Genomic DNA, 16,726 nt, shown 5'->3' with positions numbered 1-16,726 from the left:
CTTCATATAGAGATATAGAGAAGTTGGCAAGTAATCACTTTATTCAAATATTTATAAAATCTAGACATTCCTGGTTTAACCTTTACAAAATCTCATTCATACTCATCCTCTACATTTATATCTTCATAGCAATGGTATTCACATGCTTTGACCTTCTTAAAGATAGGAGGATATTTATTTGGTTCTAGCATTTGATACACCCTTGGGAGTGTTGGGAAGATCCTTGGTAATAGAAGTTGGTTTAGCTCTTCTCCCAAAAACAGTGATACAATCTCGTGGTAAACTGTGAGTACCTGCTCATAGATCCAACAATTTTAAGAAACCTCTTTCCCAACCTTGGTTGTCTTTTTAGCTGAATCTGTTTCCCATAAGTTGAAGATAGGCATGATCTTCATGCTTTCAATCCACTTTATCTGCCAACTCAATATGCTCAACTGCATTGGCCCTGACGAAGAAGTAGTACACATCCCGATACCACCAATTTATGTAGAACCATCAAGAAGAAATCAGATCTAATAATGAGTTTAAGATACTCATCATTTTCTCTTGAAATACAAGTGACAACGAATCACATGCTATTAGGAACATCATTTGAAACATGGTAAACTTTAGATAAGGGTCCATTTCCCCCTGAAATCAATCCAAGAAACCAGTTCCCTTCTTTAGGATGAATAACATAATCACCAATTTCATTCAATCCCAAATAAGCTTGACAGCTTTCTACCTTCAACAGTTACCCACTGTTTTAATACATAGCAGTTATCCACTTCTTCAAAAATATTACAAATTTCATTCATGAAAACAAAGCGATTTCCTACTGCATCAATCATAGCAGTTACCTATTGTATTAAGAAAACAGTTTATGAGAATCAAGTAATTCAACCATGCTCTAATACCACTTGTGATGTCCCCAACTTGATATGGCTAAGGGACACTCGATAGATACTCGGATACTCTGGATTTCCAATGGATGACACTTGGGCCTTGCATTGAATCCAAAGATATGAGCCAAAGGAGTCTAACTCTTAGTGCCATCAACTTATCTAGCACAATCGCCTAGAGCCTATATAGTCTAATTCCCATCTATTTGTTTGCTACGTGCATCGTAAGCACGGGATCGTGGAGGTACTTTACCTTAAACAAGATCAAATCAGTTCCTGGAGGCTCAAAATTGATTGTCAACTCAAATGACACCCTTGGTTCAAAGTTAGATCTCGGCTCCCCGAGGCTCAAAGATCCATACGTCCCCTAAGGTGTGGGATATTTACTGCTATTATTTCCTAGCTAGATTTTTGTATGGAAGCCACGTGATTGATTGCGTCCACCCAACCATAGATAGCCACTATTGGGGTAGGCTATCTCACACTTCCCGTGTTCCAATCCACATGCGTTACCTAGTTACTACCACACTATTTGAACATAGAAAGGCAGGTTCCTTATTTTCTTTCTAACACTTTGTTCGTTAAAACAACCCTTCAAACATTCTTTTCTAGACAAATTGACAATAGAATACAATTTCTCTACTTTAACAAGCAACACTTGAGTAAATAGTTTGAAGTTTATATGTCATAAAATTTATATTTTATGAGCTTCACATGTTTTTCTCTCTCTAAAAAGTAGCTATCTAGAGAGAGAAAGCACAGGTAAGCATAGGCTAAATGCAATGAATTGCAAAAAGGTTTATTTTGACTCTAGTTTATGCTAGTCATAAGAATAAACCTTTACAAGTGTAAAACGGAAACTCTATCACTACAATTCTAGAGAGAGAATGTGTAAAAATGTTAAAAATGGGATGTGTATGGAGTGGATTCAGGCAATGTGAAGTGTCTACAAGTGAATGCTACTCCCAAAGTGTAAAGGATTAAACTATAGGATCTCAACATGCTTTATGGGAGGTCAAACGGACTCCCGGGATGGCCAAAACAAGCAAAATACCGCTTTATTTACGGGAAGACTAGGAGTTGGGGGCAAAGGGACTATAGGTGGGAACCAGGGCATACACATGTCCAATAAGGGTTATCCAATGCAAAAAGAAAGGAGAAAAGGAAGAGGTACATTTTGTTTCTTGCTCCACAAGCTAGCCCCTCCACAAGCTAGCCCACTCTCTCTCTAACTACTAAAAATAGCAAAAAAGTTCTTTTTGAATGCTAATTGTGCTTCATGAAAAAACGTGAGCTTCATGAGGGGATATCTCTTGCATGATTTTCCAGTTTTGAGCATGGAGAAGTGTTGATGAAAGCTCTTATGCTCCTCTACACTCTTATCTACTCAGTTTCTCATATATTCATCTTGTTTATGTTGCCTCCCTTGGTAGCTATGTAATTACTTAGTCTATGAAGCTCATCTCTCAAGCTTCTATCTTGATATACATGAACTCTACTCCTTTTCTCCGCTAGTTCTCTTTACCTATGTGGTATTTGAGGGCTTGAGAAGAGGAAAACGGGGCAGCTTAAGTCTCCCTAAACTCCTATGATGCTATGGCTATGGAGATTCTTTGATTCTTTTCAAGTTTTGTTATTGTTATTTCAATGGTTATGTCAAGTTTGCAACAATTTTTACTACATAACATGTCATCTAAGCAAATCTAAAAGTGCCATTATCGTAACATTGGTATCAGAGCTGAAGGTTTTAGATCTAGAATCATGGCTGAAAATCAAGAGATTGATTTGAATGCTTGGAAAAAGCTAGATTTACTACAAGATGATGCAAGCAATGAAGGCATGAGATCAATCCGCTATTTTTCTCATAAGCTACATGAAGCACAAAGCAATCCGCACTTGCAGCAAGTAGCCATGCAAGCTCAACTATCTAGCAACAACTTGCTTCCTTCCACTCAAGAAGAGAGAACTCGTTCTCTAGAGTGCAAGGAATCGCTAGCTAAAGGTGGAAGAAATTCTACCTACGAAGAGCTAAGGTCTCCAATGCAACGAGGGAGAACAAGTGTGGATCCTAGAAATGGCTATGAAGATCAAGAAGATGGGAGTGAAGCGGACCATTGTAGGTTCTCGGACCAAGAGATGCCACCAAGATGACGTCGTCCAAAACGACGCTCTCCTATTCACTCAACAAAGCGAGGTCATGCTAGGTCACACTATAACACTTCCTCTTCTAGCGATGGTAGTAGTGAAAGATGGAATCCAAGACAACAAAGAAGGAGATCGCCTTCTCCTCCTTCTTCCTCACCCAATTCTTCCAATTATGATGCAAGTGCACAAGAAGCTAGATCCTGTCCACCACCCCGAAAGGTAAGAGGCCATAGACGTGTGCATCCATCATGGGAAAGGTCTTGCCATCTCCAAAAGTTCAAGGAAGGAAGAAAAAGCATTACTTTACTTTCCTTTGATGGGACATATGGTGATACGAACAAAGTACTACACTTTATTCAACAATTTGATGTAGCTTTTGGAGGTGAGCACTTCACGGAAGGCTCCAAGCTATGCCATGTGGCAATGTATTTCCAAAAGTCAGTTAGGCATTGGTGGGCTGCTCTAAGAGCTCAACGTCTAGCACCAAGGACTTGGAAGGAATGCTGAATTGCTATCATGAAGCAATTTCTCCAAGAAGGCACTAAAGATGAAGTCTTAACCGCATGGAGAAGCTTCAAGCTGGAAGAGGGAGAAACCATCCAAAAGTACATTAATAAGTTTTGGCATCTACATCTCAAAGACACTGCCTTTAGTAGGATGGGATTCTCTGAAAAAAAGCAACATTTTTGCGTTGGGCTTCCAGATGATTTGAGAGCATATGTTAATGCTCAAAGCCCCAAAACGATCTCCGTCCATGATAACAATAATCAAGCCAAAGGGGAAAAAAAGAAGGACAATTACAAAGGCAACAAATGTCTTTCTCCCAAAGAGATGGAGCGCTACCGGAAAGAGAATTGATGCTACAAGTGTGGAGAACAATGTAAAGAATGAGGATGCAAGAGAGCTACACAAGAAAAGCACAAAGCACACAGAGATGGAAAGATTCTTCTTCTTCTCCTAGTAAAGAGAGTACAAAAATGACTAAGTGCTAAAGCTGAAAAGTAGCACATATGTACATGTGGTCACTAAGTGTGAACACGCTAGAAGCGTACTAGGCTGGCACTATAAGTGTAGTCCAGCTGTAGAATCACTGACAGAGATCCTCCGTGTCGGTCACCTAACGCGCCAGTGAGTAAATGTCGTAAGCGGCCAAGACCCGTAGTGGATGCCAGCTCAAGATGTAGAGCTCGACATCTCAACAAACAAGGCCATGCATATAGAGCTTTTTGTTTACGGACAACTAAGAATGACAAGCCACAAGCATCTTTGGTTACAATGTAAGACAAGAAAAAATGAGACAATCAATCACGCCAATGTTATGCATGGGACAAAGTGCATGACCAAGATTGTCTTATCTTTTTTGACCCAGGCTCCAATCGCAACTTCATCTCAAGGGAGTTGGCAAGTCGATTGGGAATTCATGCACATGAGATGGGACACGCGTTAGAAGCTGATGGGGCTTTTGATACTCCAGCAGTCCCAGTCACTCCTATCCCTTGATTGGAAAGCTTCACATACATGTGCAAGGATATGTGGACCAAGAGGATTTCCACATTTCTCCTCTTAAGCATCAAGATGTTTTGTTGGGCACGCCTTGGTTTCATCGTATGGCTACCAATCTTATGTTTCTTGATAGAGTTATTTCTTTTCAACATAGAGGTAGAGACATTAACTTAGATGTTAATGATAAGGGACACACTATTCCTATTGTATCCCATGATTCTTTGAATAATTCAATAAGTCTACTCTTTTTGCTTACTTGATTTTTGTCAAAGATTCTATGATAGATGTTAATTCTCTACCATGTGAGCTAAAAGATTCATCTAATGAAGAAGAAAATTTAAAGTTGTTTCTTTATGAATATTTGTTTTACCGACTCTATCCCAAGGGAACTACCTCCTCCAAGGGGAGAAGATGATCATAGGATTGAGCTTATTCCAGGAATCTCTCCACCCAACAAACCATCATATAGGGTCTCTCTTGCACAACAAGAGGAGATTATGACTCAAGTAAATGAGTTAATTGAAAAAGGGATGGTGCATCGAAGCTTATCTCCATTTTGCTCATTCATGTGTTATTAGTGCAAAAGAAGGATGGCTCATACCGCATAAGTCTACTCTGTTTGCTTACTTGATTTTTGTCAAAGATTCTATGGAAGATGTTAATTCTCTACCATGTGAGCTAAAATATTCATCTAAAGAAGAAGAAAATTTAAAGTTGTTTCTTAATGAATATGCTGATTATTTTACCGATTCTATCCCAAAGGAACTACCTCCTCCAAGGGGAGAAGATGATCATAGGATTAAGCTTATTCCAGGAAGCTCTCCACCAACCAAACCACCATATAGGGTCTCTCTTGCACAACAAGAGGAGATTATGACTCAAGTAAATGAGCTAATCGAAAAAGGGATGGTGCATCGAAGCTCATCTCCATTTTGCTCACTTGTGTGTTATTAGTGCAAAAGAAGGATGGTTCATACCGCATGTGTGTGGACTATCGTGCAATAAACAAGAACACAATTAAGAATCGTTTTTGGTTCCAAGGATAGAAGATTTTTTTGATAAGATTCAAGGGTCTTCCTACTTTAGTAGGATAGATCTCAAGAGCAATTATCACATCAAATTTGTATCGTACCAAAAGATATTCACAAGACCGCAGTCTGCACTACCTTCGATCTTTATGAGTTTATTGTGATGCCATTTGGACTCACAAATGCACCGGCCACATTCAATCGAATGATGGACCGCATCTTTCGTAGGCATCGTGCTTACATAGGAATATTTTTTGATGACATCATAATCTACTCTAAAAGCTTAGAAGAACACAAGTCTCACCTTAAGGCGGTTTTCCAAGAAGTGGGAAACAATAAGCTTTATGTCAATGGCAAAAAGAGTGAGTTCTTTTTAGAAGATATTTGCTATTTAGGCCATATTAGCTCCAAAGAGGGTATCCTCATGGATCCCGACAAGTTGAAGATAATAGAAGAATGTCCTCAACCAAAGAATCTTCATGAACTCAGAAGCTTCATTGGAATGTGCTCTTACTATAGGATATTCATTGAAAAGTTCTCCATTATAGTAGGACCACTTCATGATTTAACTAAGAAAAGGTCAAATTCCAATGGATAGCTAAAGAAAATAAATCTTTCCTAGCACTTAAAGAAAAGCTAATGTCTAAGCCCGTTGTCGTGCTGTAGCACGTATATAGTGGGAACGGGCATTAAACGATTTATCTTGTGACTTTTTGACGCATAAGTATACTTCATATAATACTCATATACATAAATAAAAGATTTCTACCATACCTTAGTATTACCTTTGAAGTAATATAAATGTACATTACTATTAGAAAGTATTGCAAGAGAAGTATCAATAATTGTGTCTCTTTTTGTCCGGGGGAAAAGCATTTGTATATTTCTTCTAATATCTCAGCTATACCCTACCATATATAAATTATTTTCTTCTTTTCACATTTATGTAATAATATAACTCTTCAATAATGCATACCTTCTTGGATACATACAAGAGGGAAGGGCCTACTAGAAGACTGTATGAAAAGGAAGATCCAAAGCTTCTTGGACCATCCCAATTTGAAAATCCCGAACTAAGGGCGTGAAGAAAAGGCCAAAACCAAGTCAAGATCTTTTAGTAGGCCAATTTTGCCTTTTGAAGCCTGTCAATCCGAGTTACAGGTCAAAAGTTACAGGGAAACCAGTGAAAAACCCTCTCACAACTACACTGCAAGAAGAGATGGTAAACAAGTGAATCAAGTGAAAAGAGGTAATCTTGGTCTTTTTCCATAAAATAAGATATTTGGAGGGTAAAAGACATAATCATGTGAATGTGACACCTCAAAGATGCCTTGAAGGACAATACACACAAGTTGGGACCCCCTGCTGGAGCCACACAGAAGATGCTTAGGTGGGGCCCACATACATCATGCACCCACATGGAGCCTCAACGACCAAAAATGCTGAATTTCATGATATTTTGAGTCCTAATATTGCCCGTTTTAAGAAATATCCAAAGAAAATTTGATTTGGGCTAACTCTTTAGCCTAATCAAGTGATTATGTAAAACATGGCTCCCTCACCTATGAAAAGGGCAACCTTCTCTTCATTGAGGCAAGTTATGAGTGAGTGAGAATAGCTCAATTCCATAATGACACACTCATCTTAGTGCCACACTTTCTCTTAAGAAAGGCTGAAGTCTTGCCTCATCATCTCTCTCCATTAAGGTGGTGGCGATTGCTCTCATGTAAGATATATGTTGCTAGTTTTACTTTCATTTGCATATCTAATCCAATACTTGTCTCTAACTCTATCTCTATCTCTCATTATCTATCTTTAATACCACCACCACACTTAGATGTATCTCTAATTCTATCTTTAATACTCCTTTGATCTCTCTTGTTGTGTCCTAATTGTTTCATTGGAAGGTAATCAAGCAGCAACCTTGTCAATGTAATGGGTACAACCTTCTTGCGGGAAACAATTATGTGCACAAGGTTAGCAACCATATCTTCATCTTCCACAAGCATCTCTCTCTCTTAAGGTTCTCATTCTCTTCCACAAACTCTAGAATCTCCTTGCTACAGGTACTTCTCTCCCCGCAATATCCTTATTGCCTAAGGGCAACAATAGGGCTTGGGAGAGAAACTCTCTTCTTCTTCTCCTTTCACTTATTTCACACCTTTATCTTTGAACATACTAAGTATATCATTGATGAATAACCATAATCCACATAGAGGTAATTTCTTTCAATTCCATTCAGTGCAATCTATTAGGGTCAACATTTGGATTAGTCGAAAGATTCACTTTCAGCAACGCATAGTGTTTCTATTTGGTCCTGAAAGGCTCAACGAAGTACTTCTCTCACCAGATCCCATCATACTACCTATTATTGACTATGACTTCTCTTTTGATGTGAATGTGGTTATTTTATTATGAATCAAGAGGATTTGTACTCACAACTAATCCCAATCGCTAGACAAAACATATACATTCTAGTAAGCACAAAGCTACAATTCCAAAGAGCAATCCGTAGCTTATTTGGACAACAAAGATTAAATATCATTAACTCATCCATTAACCCTTTTATCCTACCCATGATACGATATGATCGTAATCTCGATGTTTTCATTTTTGTTTTGTTCTGACTATCTTTCATGAGTTCTCTCCATCACGTGTGTGTTTGTAAGGAAAAGTGAGCGGCTTCTTTGGCTACATTTCTTCTTTAGCTTTAGAAGCTATGTTATCTACATCTTAGCTCCTTCTCATAACCCTTGAGTTTCCTCACAAACTCTCACAGCAAGAGGCCCGGTGCCTTCCCGGCAAGACCGCCAACTTCTTGACACCGTGCTAGTTCTTCTCGACCTCACAAAGCAATTTGAGGTTGAATGTGATGCTTGCGGTGATTGCTTAGGTGTCGTTCTTTTGCAAGAAGGACATGCCGTAGCATATGAAAGTTACCATTTAAATGAGCAAGAAAAAGTACTAGGAATCTCCAAGGATAGAAGATTTGTTTGATAAGCTTCAAGGGTCTTCCTACTATAGTAGGATAGATCTCAAGAACAATTATCACATTGATGGTCGGTTTTCAAAACCATGACCGTGAGAACCACACCCTAAGGAAGGGAAGCCATATTACCAAGGAGAAAAGGGGAAAAAAAAACAAAAAAAGAAGCTCTTTACCATTCACTCCCCCCCCCCCTCTAAGCTTAACCACTAGCGGGGCGCCGCTAGTATGGCCACACCCCTCCATTATCGCCAGAAGACAACGAACCCCTCTCTCTCCTATTGCTCGGCTCCGCCAAATATTCCCTCTCTCTCCTACTCCACCACTGCATCACCCGGCCCGATAGGCGTGTAAGACGGTGATAGCCTGTCACACTCTTTGGCGGGCCTCCACAAATACTGTATATTCTCCATCTCTCCCTTTGAAATATTCTCCCTCTCTCTCTCTTACTCGTCCACACTCCAGCCCCGACGGGCCGCCTTATTATGCCCCCCCATCTCACCTCGTCCACACCCCTTCGGCCTTATACCCTCCCCCTGTTTCTTCCCCAAACGTGGCGGACCACCACCCTAACACCCACCTTCTATCCTCACCTCCCAATTGCTCTCTCTCTATTGGTAGGGCAGTCCCACAAGCCATGGAGGGAATCCATTCTCTCTCTATCTCTCTCTCTCAATTCCCTTAACCATCACCCACCCCCTATCCTCTCTCACCCTCCCTCACCATCTCACACACTCTCTCACTCTCCTTCTCCCAGGGTGGGAACCCGCCATTAGGACCCATCCTCTCTCTCTCTCTCTCTCTCTCTCTCTCTCTCTCTCTCTCTCTCTCTCTCTCTCTCTCTCTCTCTCTCTCTCTAATAGACACCCCCCTTTTGTTTTGTTGACTAAGCTCTCTAACCCCCCCGTTTTTGCGCCCTCTGTCAACCCGCCTACGCCCATGCTCTCTCTCTATCCCCTCAACCCGTACAGGCGCGGCTTGAAGCATCCACACCCACCCCCTATCCTCTCACCCCCCCTCACCTCCACACGCACCCCCTCTCTCACTCGCGCTCGCGCACACACTCCAGGACGCAGGCGGCCGCGTCCATGCTCTCTCTATATCCCCTCAACCCGTACAGGCGCGGCTTGAAGCATCCACACCCACCCCCTATCCTCTCACCCCCCCTCACCTCCACACCCACCCCCTCTCTCACTCGCGCTCGCGCACACACTCCAGGACGCAGGCGGCCGCGTCCATGCTCTCTCTATATCCCCTCAGCCCGCGCAGGCACCGCACCCGAATACCCCCACACACACACACACATACCCACCCTCGCCACCTCGCACTCTCTCTCTCTCTCTCTCTCTCACACTCACTCCATCTCCCCCCTTCCCCGCCTCTTCGTCGCCCACAGAACCACCAAAAAAAACAAAAATATATATAGCCCACCCCCGTTCCCACGCACGCATGCGCACACACATATACATATACACGCACACACACGATTACACATAGTATGAATACACATATGCGCACACCCGTTCATACACACACACGCATAAACGCACACACATAAATACAAAAAATGAGGACTTTTACGACTACGACGACAACAACGAAGAAGGACGACCCAGATCACGCGACCCCGACAACAAAAAGAACAAAGGCGTTGAAGCCATGCCCCGGCCCACCCCGAAAAGACGTACGCACTACATCAACGTACCGGCAAGCTGCCATTCATCGGCATCACGCGACCACAACACTGTTTTCAGTAAACCGTAGGTTATCATCATCATTTTTTCAGTTTTCACCCAAGCTTTGTAAAATTCCCAATTTGTAAATCCCCGCTCTCTAGGTGATGGTCACAAAGGCCCACCTAGAGGTTTTCATTTTAAATAACTCCTAAGACAAAGCAAGGGTCAACCACACCGGGTCCACCGCCTGGCTTTGTCTCCCCGATTAGCTTACCCTAATCAAACTAGGATTACCCTAATCCAAGCAGCCAACACCTATAAAAGGGCACTGAGAGGTCACTATTGGGAGGGGGGCATTTCATGAGAGGTCAACACTTGGTAGAGTTTTAGTGAGAGGGATTAACACTATTGGCATCGCGGGGAGGGGACCCTTGTAATGGTTTGTTTTTGGAATTGCACCATGTGAAGGAAGCTACGTCCACCTCTCGACTCCAATGGTCGATGCACACACACATACACATCCTTGGTAGTGAGTTTCACATCATCGAAACGTCTCTAGAGAATGCACCAAGTAGGTTCACCATCTCTTCTCCCTATCTCACTATCACCAGGGTGTGTCACCTCACCGGAAGGAAGGTCATTGTAAATACTGCAAGCAATAATTCTCCCTCACGCCCCCGAGGGTTTTCATTATTTGTCAATGCTCTCTCTCTCTCTCTCTCTCTCTCTCTCTCTCTCTCTCTCTCTCTCTCTCTCTCTCTCTCATAGACCCCCCCCTTTTGTTTCGTTGCCTAAGCTCTCTCATCCCCCCGTTTTTGAGCCCTCTGTCAACCCGCCTGCGCCCATGCTCTCTCTCTATCCCCTCAGCCCGTACAGGCGCCGCTTAAAGCATCCAGACCCACCACCTATCCTCTCACCCCCCCTCACCTCCACACCCACCCCCTCTCTCACTCGCACTCGCACACAAACTCCAGCCCACGGGCGACTGCGTCCATGCTCTCTCTCTATGCCCTCAGCCCGCGCAGGCGCCGCACCCGAATACCCCCACACACACAACACACACACACACACACACACCCCACCCTCGCCACCTCGCACTCTCTCTCTCTCTCTCTCTCTCTCTCTCTCACTCCATCTCCCCCATTCCCCGCCTCTGCGTCGCCCACAGAACCACCGGAAAAAACAGAATATATATATATATATGTGTGTGTGTGTGTGTGTGTGTGTGTGTGTGTGTGTGTGTGTGTGTGTGTGTGTGTGTGTGTGTGTGTGTGTGTGTGTGTGTGTGTGTCTATATAACCCACCCCCATTCCCACTCACGCATGCGCACACACATATACATATACACGCACACACACGATTACAGATATGAATACACATATGCGCACAGTCGTTTATACACACACACACACACACGCATAAACGCACACACAGAAATACAAAAAACGAGGACTTTTACGACTACGACGACAACAACAAAGGAGGACGACCCGGATCACGCGACCCCGACAAAAAAAAGAACAAAGGCGCCGAAGGCATGCCCCGGCCGCGACCCCGAAAAGATGTACGCACTACATCAACGTACCGGCAAGCTTCTATTCACCGGCATCACGCGACCACAACACCGCTTTCAATAAAATGTAGGTTATCATCATCATTTTTTCAAATTTCACCCAAGCCTTGTAAAATTTCCAATTTGTAAATTCCCTCTCTCTAGGTGATGGTCACAAAGGCCCACCTAGAGGTTTTCATTTTAAATAACTCCCAAGACAAAGCAAGGGTCAACCACACTGGGCCCACCGCCTGGCTTTGTTTCCCCAATTAGCTTACCCTAATCCAAGCAGCCAACACCTATAAAAGGGCACTGAGAGGTCACTATCGGGAGGGGGGCAGTTCATGAGAGGTCAGCACTTGGTAGAGGTTTAGTGAGAGGGATTAACACTATTGGCATCGCGGGGAGGGGACTTGTGTAATGGTTTATTTTTGGAATTGCACCATGTGAAGGGAGCTACGTCCACCTCTCGATTCGAATGGTCGATGCACACACACATACACATCCTTGGTAGCGAGTTTCACATCATCAAGTAGTTTCTAGAGAATGCACCAAGTAGGTTCACCATCTCTTCTCCCTATCTCACTATCACCACAATGTGTCACGTCGCCGGAAGGAAGGTCATTGTAAATACTGCAAGCAATAATTCTCTCTCACGCCCCTGAGGGTTTTCATCATTTGTCAATGCTCTGTGTGTGTGTGTGTGTGTGTGTGTGTGTGTGTGTGTGTGTGTGTGTGTGTGTGTGTGTGTGTGTGTGTGTGTGTGTTTGAATTCGCGGTGTTCACATCACCGTTGATTGCGTCCTAGCCGCTCTAAGGTAGGTGGTGCCCCCTGTTCGCTTTACCATGACCGGCTCGAGGCGTGCATGGGCTCCCGACGTGCATGGGCTTTCCAAGAAACCTTAAGTTTACAATGTTGAAAGCAACGCACCCCATCAATTATGGACGAATGGCTGAAGGAGTTCTCTAACTAGAGAACGGAAGAGGAGGAGACTAAAGAGGCACTAGCCTCTTTCATTCAAGTGCTACTGCGGGGCTATAGTATCATCAGTATTCAAGAGGTAAGCTCCCTATCTCGTGTTGCTCGTTCTAACCACAAATTGAGAACATCGAGTGGGAAGCCTATGAAGTGTCATCACTGCCATAAACCGAAGCACACTATCAATGAGTGCCAGCAACGAAGGCAGTGGAGGGACTGAAATAGTCTACATCCACATTCACCGCGAGGAGGTCGTCCACATCAAAGGAGGAAAGAAAACGATAAGACCCCTCCTCCCCAAGGAGCCTACTCCAAAATGGCCTAAAGGTGCTGCTCGATCCAAAGGTAAGGAAAGGCTAAGCCAGTCTGGAAATACATGACGCCAAGGGAAGAATCGTTTGGCAAAGGGAATGCTTCAAGCTCAAAAAGTCGGGTCGTACCGAGCTTGCCAAAGAAGAAGTCATCCGAAGCTAAGCGGCAAAAGGTCGCCTATCGATTCGCATGGCGCATGCGAGTGCTACCTATCCACTTCAACAATCCTGAAGCAGAAGTTGTGAGGAGATTTCCATGCCCTAGGGAGGAGTGGTTCGGCTACTGTTCTCGCTGTTTTGGAGGACGGGTAGAGGGTCTTCCTTCTCTTCTCCTACACCTTATCCTGAAGAAGCTCTCTACCACGGGTGAAACCCTGTGGGTGGGAGACGAATTGCAACTGAATGGAGTAGAATTCATGTAGCGCGCTGACTACGGAAATTATCTGCAATTGCTACTAGCCAAAAGGCTGGGAGTGGTCAAACGCGTCGCCATCACCCCGTACGTGCTAAGAGACGAAGGAAAGGTAGAGCCCATGAAAGGAGACGACCTCCTGCGGATGTGCCGACTCATCAACACTGGCACGATAAGAGTATAAGTAAGTTCTCCACCCTCTATGCATGATGGAAAACGGGCCAATAGCATTTCCGTTTAGATTCCTGCAGCATATGCATGTCCATATCTATGTAGATAGGAAAATCTTCTACCAACAGAAGATCGTATATCTATTCGGTGCGGCGGTGCTAGGACAAATCCTCAAGTCCCCAAACCCTATCATTCTTCCCATACTAGACTACCACCACTCCTTCAATGTTTCTATCTTTATCTTGTTTTAATCTATCCACCCAACTCTATAAAAAGCCGCTATGAGCCACTACTGTCTTTAATATAAAAAGAAAGAAAGAAAAAAAAGGTTTGTAATTCCTGAGTCATTACCATGGCAAGTGTTTCTTTCCCCACATTCATGCCATATTATGGTAAAAATTATTTCATTGATTAATACCTTACACTTTTTCATTTATACTTCTTAAAATACCATATACCAATGAGTCAAGACAATTTTCTAAACAATATCTAATTTATTTATATACAAAATCCAAGCTAAAGCACACTGCTTAGCCTTATAATTTTTCTATACATCCTCATCATCCATAGAAATCTCTGGATGATCATCAATGTATCGGTGGAATTTACAAGCCGTAATCTTTTTAAAATTACGAGGATTTGTTTGCTGGTTCCAAGATGTGATACGTTTGGAAGACTTAGTAGAGTACGGGTCACGTTAGTTGGATAACCCCTTCTGTCTTAGGAGATAAAATTTCCGTGTTACATGATCATAGACCCATATGTTTTGAGAGATGTTTTTATCTCTGACAATCTCATATGAGTTGCATTAGTAGGATAAATAGTGAAAATCCTTACAACCTTCAATTCATCAACCCAACGAAGTCAACGTAAGTCGATCTCAATATATTCCACAACATCTGCCCTGATAGAGAAAAAAAGAGAATGCTTGCACCGGAATTCTTGCCTATACTATCTCCACCCTTCGCATAGGTAAGGGTGTGTTGTCCTATTAAATTACTTAGAATAGAAACCATTGATTCACGGAATACCCAAGAAGAGGAATTACATGTGCTGCCAGAAACATGATCTAGAAAATCATGAACTTTGAGAATTCCTCGTTAAAAGTTTCCTAAGCAAGAAAATTAACTTAGTTAGAATCTTGATCTTCAGTGATAGCTCAATACACACTTCATATAGAGATATAGAGAAGTTGGCAACTAATCACTTTATTCAAATATTTATAAAATCTAGACATTCCTGGTTTAACCTTTACAAAATCTCATTCATACTCATCCTATACATTTATATCTTCATAGCAATGGTATTCACATGCTTTGACCTTCTTAAATATAGGAGGATATTTATTTGGTTCTAGCATTTGATACAGCCTTGGGAGTGTTGGGAAGATCCTTGGTAATAGAAATTGGTTTAGCTCTTCTCCCAAAAACAGTGATACAATCTCGTGGTAAACTGTGAGTTCCTGCTCATAGATCCAACAATTATGAGAAACCTCTTTCCCAACCTTGGTTATCTTTTTAGCTGAATCTGTTTCCCATAAGGTGAAGATAGGCATGATCTTCATGCTTTCAATCCACTTTATCCGGCAACTCAATATGCTCAACTGCATTGGCCCTGACAAAGAAGTAGTACACATCCCGATACCACCAATTTATGTAAAACCATCGAGAAGAAATCGGATCTAATAATGAGTTTAAGATACTCGTCTTTTTCTCTTGAAATACAAGTGACAACGAATCACATGCTATTAGGAACATCATTTGAAACATGGTAAACTTTAGATAAGGGTCCATTTCCCCCTGAAATCAATCCAAGAAACCAGTTCCCTTCTTTAGGATGAATAACATAATCACCAATTTCATTCAATCCCAAATAAGCTTGACAGCTTTCTACCTTCCAAGTATTAAATTTTCGTGTAGCAGTTACCCGCCGCATTAATCTTTCAACAGTTACCCACTGTTTTAATACATAGTAGTTATCCACTTCTTCAAAAATATTACAAATTTCATTCATGAAAACAAAGCGATTTCCTACTGCATCAATCATAGCAGTTACCTATTGTATTAAGAAAACAGTTTACGAGAATCAAGTAATTCAACCATGCTCTGATACCACCTGTGATGTCCCCAACTCGATATGGCTAAGGGACACTCGATAGATACTAGGATACTCTCGATTTCCAATGGATGACACTTGGTCCTTGCATTGAATCCAAAGATCTGAGCCAAAGGAGTCTAACTCTTAGTGCCATCAACTTATCTAGCATAGTCTCCTAGAGCCTATATAGTCTAATTCCCATCTATTTGTTTGCTACGTGCATCGTAAGCACGGGATCGTGGAGGTACTTTACCTTAGACAAGATCAAATCGGCTCCTCGAGTCTTAAAATTGATTCTCAACTCAAATGACACCCTTGGTTCAAAGTTAGATCTCGGTTCCCCGAGGCTCAAAGATCCATCCGTCCCCTAAGGTGTGGGATATTTACTTCTATTATTTCCTAGCTAGATTTTTGTATGGAAGCCACATGATTGACTGCGTCCACCCAAACATAGATAGCCACTATTGGGGTAGGCTATCTCTCACTTCCCGTGTTCCAATCCACATGCGTTACCTAGTTACTACCACACTATTTGAACATAGAAAGGCAGGTTCCTTATTTTATTTCTAACACTTTGTTCATTGAAACAACCCTTCAAACATTCTTTTCTTGACAAATTGACAATAGAATACAATTTCTCTACTTTAACAAGCAACACTTGAGTAAATAGTTTAAAGTTTATATGTTATAAAATTTTTATTTTATGAGCTTCCCACGTTTTTCTCTCTCTAAGAAGTAGCTATCTAGAGAGACAAAGCACAGGTAAGCATAGGCTAAATAAAATGAATTGCAAAAAGGGTTATTTTGACTCTAGTTTATGTTAGTCAAAAGAATAAACCTTGACAAGTGTAAAACAGAAACTCTATCACTAGAATTCTAGAGAGAGAATGTGTAAAAATGTTAAAAACGGGATGTGCATGGAGTGCATTCAGGCAATGTGAAGTGTCTACAAGTAAATGCTACTCCCAAAGTGTAAAGAATTAAA

The sequence above is a fragment of the Adiantum capillus-veneris genome, chromosome 6 (genome assembly GCF_014529385.1).
Source record: "Adiantum capillus-veneris isolate H3 chromosome 6, ASM1452938v2, whole genome shotgun sequence".
Classification (NCBI taxonomy): Eukaryota; Viridiplantae; Streptophyta; class Polypodiopsida; order Polypodiales; family Pteridaceae; genus Adiantum; species Adiantum capillus-veneris.
This window is presented reverse-complemented; position numbering follows the sequence as displayed.